Source organism: Amblyomma mixtum, chromosome 1, assembly GCF_055824585.1.
Source record: "Amblyomma mixtum isolate Tamu chromosome 1, ASM5582458v1, whole genome shotgun sequence".
NCBI lineage: Eukaryota > Metazoa > Arthropoda > Arachnida > Ixodida > Ixodidae > Amblyomma > Amblyomma mixtum.
Window position 1 is genome coordinate 155,131,853 of NC_143012.1, and position 6,947 is coordinate 155,138,799.

General features: G+C 48.2%; 1 long non-coding RNA gene across 1 annotated transcript; it reads right to left on the reverse strand.

Annotated features, from left to right (window-relative positions):
- Nucleotides 1–3,927: 3,927 nt before the first annotated feature.
- LOC149369432 (uncharacterized) lies at nucleotides 3,928–4,818 on the reverse strand. The gene is made up of 2 exons (XR_016288689.1): nucleotides 4,608–4,818; nucleotides 3,928–4,069 (listed from the first exon to the last, which is right to left on the reverse strand). It is a non-coding gene; the product is annotated as an uncharacterized LOC149369432 (long non-coding RNA).
- Between the last annotated feature and the right edge of the window lie 2,129 nt (nucleotides 4,819–6,947).

The following is a 6,947-nucleotide window of genomic DNA, read 5'->3' on the forward strand; positions in this document are numbered from 1 at the left end:
CACACCCAAACGTGCCTATCAGATAAAATCACCATAAATCAAAGGTGTGTTCTCCCAGGCACTATCTACTATGCAGCCGGCTCATTTCCTTACCTGTTATAGCTACAGATGAAGCACTGACACACCCATTTTTCTTTCCAATGATGTGGAATGCGTCAGCCAGTTCACTTGTGCGCATGTCCGTGTGCCGATACAACACCTCTGCATCTGCAAAAAACGGACTGCATTGACACGTGAAGCAGTGCTTGGCTGAATTAGTTTCCATCTTCCCTAATGAGTAAGCGTGTTCCATTAGCCTCACATAACACATCGGCCAGTCTGGCCTATGTAGGTGCGGTCACAGGAAAGAGGCATTTGATAAACCAAACCCTTGCTACACATAACGTATCCCTTTACATGTTTTACACGACATCTGTTCCTCCTGCGTCCTTCGCATTTCCTTTGAACGGCCGCGCCTATATATCCTTTCTAGTTTGTTAGGGGCTGAAAAAAGGACATCCACACCGCGCTTAGCACCCGCTCTCTTTAGCCTGTGTGATAGGGCGTGTGCATATGGCATGACAACCACTTGCTTGCGTTCTTTTGACGTACTTCGCCGTTCCAATAAGCCATGCTCCGATAACTTCAATGTGCGGATAACTTTGTCTGCGCTCGACACAAGAACGGAGTCGGGATAGGCCGCTTCTTTGCACCTCTTAACTTGTGTTGCCAGGCAACTTCCCATGTGGTGAGGACAGGACCTCTTAAATAGCTTTTTACTATCCCTGTTTTTACCAGCTTGGAGTGAAATGACTTATAGTTCAATAGTGGCTTTTTGCTTCTAGGGGAATAGTGCCAGCAAATATGGGTCGCGTGAACTGTCAGTTTTAAATCAAGGAACTGCAAGACGCCTTACTGTGGGACTTCAGGGGTGAATTTCAATCCCGAACCATTTCTTGTAAAGACGTCAAAGACCCTTGTAACATCTTCATTATTGAGGGACTCAGAAATCACTAGAAAATCGTCTACATATCGGAAGATTCTTAAACCATTTCCGATGACATCACCCTCTATTTTCTTATCAACTGGGCTTAAGAAAATGTTGCTGAGGACAGGGACTACCCTTGACCCTACGCATACTCCGGACTTTTGCATGAAAACTTTATCGTCCCACACGACATAAGTGTTGTTGAGGTAAAACGAAAGCAATTCTAAAAAACACGCAGTTGTGATCCCGCAGTTATTTTAGAACTGGCATTCATCGTTGTCATCCTTGTATACAAGATGATATATTTTATGAGTTGGCTATGCGGGAGGGAATAATACATATCGACCACATCTACACTGAAACAAGTGAGTGGTGCAGGTCCGTTATCCAAAAAGAACTTAGTCACAACTTCCGAGTTCTGTATCTGGAAAGGGTCTGCTATCATTAGGGAGGACAAATGTTTTGATAGGTAGGAAGACACAACGAATTGCCATGAGTTGCGCTCTGAAACGATAGCTCTGAATGGTATAGCTGCAGCTTATGAGTCTTTGCTGAAAATAAAATTTCCAGCACTGAGACCTCAACTTTTTCCACCCTCTTAACCAAGCCTTCAAGGCTGAACCTCTGCAATAATTCTTCAGCCTTCTGCTTACACCTCGTCGGGTCCCTTCTAACTCGCTTGAAATTCTTTAGCACGGCTTCACTAGACTAACTAGCGAATTGGTTTTCAGATAGTACGAAAAAGAACCCTTCTTTATCAGACTGCACAAGGCGCAAGCGATTGTTGGTTGGCCGCCGCGGTGGCTCAGTGGCTATGGTGCTCGGCTGCTGGCCCGAAAGACGCGGTTTCGATCCCGGTCGCGGCGGCTGAATTTCTTTGGAGGAGAAATTCGAGGCCCGTGTACTGTGCGATGTCAGTGCACGTTAAAGAACCCCAGGTGGTCGAAATTTCCGGAGTCCTTCAATACGGCGTCTCTCATAGCCTTAGTCGCTTTGGGACGTTAAACCCCATAAACCAAACCAAACCATTGTTGGTTGGTTTGGTTGGTGTATGGGGTTTAACGTCCCAAAGCGACTCAGGCTATGAGAGACGCCGTAGTGAAGGACTCCGGAAATTTCGACCACCTGGAGTTCTTTAACGTGCACTGACATCGCACAGTACACGGGCCTCTACAATTTCGCCTCCAAAGAAATTCGGCCGCCGCGGCCGGGATTGAACCCGCGTCTTTCGGGTCAGCAGCCGAGTGCCATAACCGCTGAGCCACCGCGGCGGCATGCAAGCGATTGTCACACAGGTAGCTCAGGAGCGAAACTGATTGTGCTGCCCTCTAGTCCTGCCACTACTAGCAACAGCATCAACACATTCAGGCTCACATCGGTTCCTGTCCTCAACCTTGGCCTTACTAGACACGTTGCGTGCAATGGCTAACATCTCGATGGTTTTCATACCAGGTTCCAGGCAAAACTTATGCCCGAAACGCACAGTCCTCTGCTGCTTGGCATCCACGGTTACATCAACCAGTACCAGAAGCTTTCCATCCGAGGGAGGACGTCTAGTGGGCTTGGGAAGAGACTTGCGGACCACATTCCAAAGGAATTTTGTGAGCTGGTCTGCTGTCTTGATCCATTCACGATAGCTGTGCTGATTAAGGCGTAAATTCCTCTCGCAGCATTTTGTCTGTAGCAAGTCTTTAAGGAACCTCGCCCGTCGCCACCACTCACTTTTCAAAACCTTTCACATCCTCTTCGTGTGGCCTAAAGACGGTCGAGTGGCTATGGTGCTCGGCTGCTGACCCAAAAGACGCGGGTTCGATCCCGGCCGCGGCGGCTAGAATTTCTTTGGAGGAGAAATTCTAGAGGCCCGTGTACTGTGCGATGTCAGTGCACGTTAAAGAACCCCAGGTGGTCGAAATTTCCGGAGCCCTCCACTACGGCGTCTCTCATAGCCTTAGTCGCTTTGGGACGTTAAACCCCACAAAACCAAACCAAAGACGGTCGAAGCCATCCACACAGGGCTTGTAGGTCATGAGGGCAGATGTCATGACGGCAATGCCATGACGCTGTGCGAGCACGGCAGACACACACAGCGATGAGTGGTGATAGCAATGCTGAGTTGTGCAGGTCCAAATTTTGACACATAAAAGAAGCCCAAGTACAAGAAATATACTGCAGAAGAATGGAAGTCTGGGCGAGTTGGTACTGATTCATAATTTTTGCAACAGCGCTGCACAACGAGGACAACGAGCAAAGAGTGACACAAGGACGGCGCTGAACTTACAGCTCTGTTTTATTGAAAAAAAAAAACACGCATCTTTTTATACAATCCAGGAATCTACGAACATACGCACCGTCAGTAAAAACGTCACACCCAAACGTGTCTATCAGAGATAAAATCACCACAAATCAAAAGTGCGTTCCCCCAGGCATGATCTACTATGCAGCCGGCTCATTTCCTTAGCTGTTATAGCTACAGATGAAGCACTGACACACCCATTTTTCTTTCCAATGATGTGGAATGCCTCAGCCAGAGTGTGCATGTCCGTGTGTCGATACAACACCTCTACATCTGCAAAAAACGGACTGCATTGACACGTGAAGCAGTACTTGGCTAAATTAGTTTCCATCTTCCATAATGAGTAAGCGTGTTCCATTAGCCTCGCGTTAACACATCGGCCAGCCTGGCCTATGTAGGTGCGGTCACAGGAAAGAGCCCAAGCAACCACCGATATCCTTCGGACGGCCGACAGAGGTCTGTTTCGGATGTTGTGTACGTCCGCTGAACATCCGCAAACAGCCGGTAGACGTCCGTCGGCCGTCCGAAAGGTGGCCAAAGGTATACGGTTCGCCGGCCGACGGACGTCCAGTTGAGTACGTCCATTGGCGGATCTTTCTCGAATATTCGCATATATGGTGCATGCGTGCTTTTTTCACTCCGCGCGATGCAATAAAACAAAAAACAGTTTGATGCATAGCAGGCATATTTTATTGTGGTTGATGATACATCAGCAGAGCAATGGGTTATATTCGGAAAATTTCTTAAATGACTCTTCAAATGTGGCAAGCTTGGGACACACATCCGTAATCTTCCCACCCACAGTATTTCTGAAATAAAAAGAACGCGGCAAACATCAGTCGTAAAACAAATGGCACAATGCAGCAGCCCAAGTAAAAACATTGGAACCAATTAATAGAAGTGTTTAATGCTGCAAGTATAACAGACAATGCACTTAGGGAAAGGCATCCCTGCCTTTCCCTCTCTCTCTCTCTCTCAATAAGTATAAGGCAGCACTGTACGCGACTGTGCACAGAAAGCCGCAAAGCTTCCGTTGCGAACCACTGCGAACTACACGTGCTTCCTATGGTCTGCCTTTCGCGCGTTGTCACTCTTTATATAGGCACAGAGAACCTAGCGATGCCTTAAATATTAACAAGATGCGAAAATACTCCGTCCCGCAACTTTGAAGAGGAGTGGGAATTAGCCGCGCGAGTCGAGGGCTCCCGAAAGTGTGAGAACAGCACACACTTGTGGAAGCCATCTCCTTGCGCTTACTGCTCCCACTGTCCTGTGAACGAATTTTATATGAGCATTCATGCTGCATTGTCCTAGAAGCAAGTTCCAAGAAGTGTACTGGATACATACCTTCGTAGGCAATCACATGTGCACTAAGCCTTCTTTAAACCAAGGTCGACGCAGTACGGGATTCCGGTGTTCCAGAAGAGCTTCAGGCGCTTCCCGTATCTTTCGAATTGCTTAGTTACATACTACTTTCGTCCACAGACCGAACAAAGCCACACATTATAATAACAGAGCTATATAAAGCTCTGCGCGACAACACTACGCGACAAATCAAAACAGCGCTACAGTGAACTAGAAGTCTAGCTCACTGTAACAGCGCTACGGAGCCGTACTGATGGATTGGATTGGACTGACCGCGAACTGACATCTATGATGATGGTGATAGCAGAATGCACGGGAGTTTTGATACGAGTGGTTTCAATGGCAAGTTTAGCTAGCAAAACGGTGGACATGTCGCACAACTCCACTAATTTGGAGAAGTTTTATAAAAATAAAACTAGTTATTGAGTTCTTGCAAAATTCTGCAACACCTGCTTCTCTTCGATAAAAGCTCGTTGGCGGATCTTGCACTGCAGGAAGGAGTGGAATCGCACCAATTTACAAACATCTTCGCGTCAAGCCCTCCAACTGATGCAAATAAAACAGTATACATACACGAAAGACGCGAATTTTCTGTGAAATAAAAAACGTCCATACTCATGGCCTGGGAAAATACTCGGCCTTACATCCTTCGGACGTACACCTCGTCTCTCATGCGGATGTACAAAAGTGGACACTGTCCGTACGTCCGGCGGATGTACGAATACGGACATCCGAAATCGGATTGTGTTCGTACGTCCGATGGACGTCCGATCTCGGCAAAGGACGTTCGGATCTAGCTCGTACGTCCGACGGATATCTGTGGTTGCTTGGGAGGCATTTGATACAACAAACCCTTGCTACACATAACGTATCCCTTTACATGTTTAACGTGACATCTGTTCTTCTTGCGTCCTTCGCATTTCCTTTAAACGGCCGCGCCTATCTTTGCTGGCAGTATTCCCCTAGAAGAGAAAAGCCACTTTTGAACAAAAACAGGGAGTCAAAAGATGTTTAACCATGGAAGTGAAGAGGTCCTGTCCTCACCATATGGGAAGTAGCCTGGCCACACAAGTTAAAAGGCGCAAAGAAGCGGGCCATCCCGACTCTGTTCTTGTTGTATCGATCGCTTCATGCAGAGACGCGACACATCAGTAGCTAGGCCAGAAAAGACCCCCGGTCCTTTATGGAAAAGACCCCCGGTCCGCCAATGGTCGCGCAACAATGCGCGACCATTGGCGGTCGTCACGAACCCGCACCGTGTCTCCTTGCTGTAGTGGAGGCAGTAGTTTGCCCTTGGACGACTGGCGGTGCTTGACTACCGGGCGCTCCTGTTCGACGCTGCATTCAGGCAGAGTAGTGCGCAGCCGACGACCCTGCAACAATTCTCCCGGTGATTGTCCGTCCTCTAATGGGGACGCGCGATATGATAAAAGACCCATCCAGAAGTCGTCACGAGACTCTGCAGTTTTCTTCATAATGCGCTTGACTATTTGTACTCCTTTCTCGGCCAAACCATTCGACCGCGGAAATTCGGGGCTCGAAGTAATATGGACAAAGTCATAGCGCCGTGCAAACTCCGCGAACTCTTGGGAAGCAAACTGAGGTCCGTTGTCGGTACACACTTGGGCAGGAATTCCGTACCGCGCAAAAATTGACGCAACCTTTGTAACGACTTCGCGCGCAGTGGTGACGGCGAGTTTCTCAACGTCTGGAAAGTTTGAATGCGCATCAAACACCACTACGTACATGTCACCAGCGAAATGAAAAAGGTCGATTCCCACCCGGTGCCATGGCACCTTTGGTGTTGGCCACAAAATAAAAGGCTCAGAAGCTTGCTTGTAGGCGTACTTTTGGCATGCGCTGCATTTGCGAATGAGCGTTTCAATGGCACTGCCCATTCCTGGCCAGAAGATCAGGCCCCGAGCTCTGGCTTTACTTTTATTCAGCCCAAGATGTCCCGCGTGCAACTTCTGCAGCATCTCCACTCTCATTGTCTTCGGTACGACAATTTTGCATCCTTTCAGCAGTATTCCATCAATTTCCGATAGTTCTGCTGCAAATGGCTTTAACTCTCCTTCAATCTTAGTTCCTTGTGCCACCTGCTCCAAGACTTTGCTCAAGTATGGATCCGCTAAAGTCTCACTTTGCAGGCGCCGTTTTGTTGGTGTGCTTACTATGCTTGAGAGGACCTGTACAGCATGAACGTCGACGTCTTCGGTTGACTCCAGGACGGCACGGACGGCAGGAGCACGGGACAGCATGTCCGCCAACAGCAGGTCCTTGCCCGGAACAAACTGGAGTTCGTAGTCATAACGAAGAAGA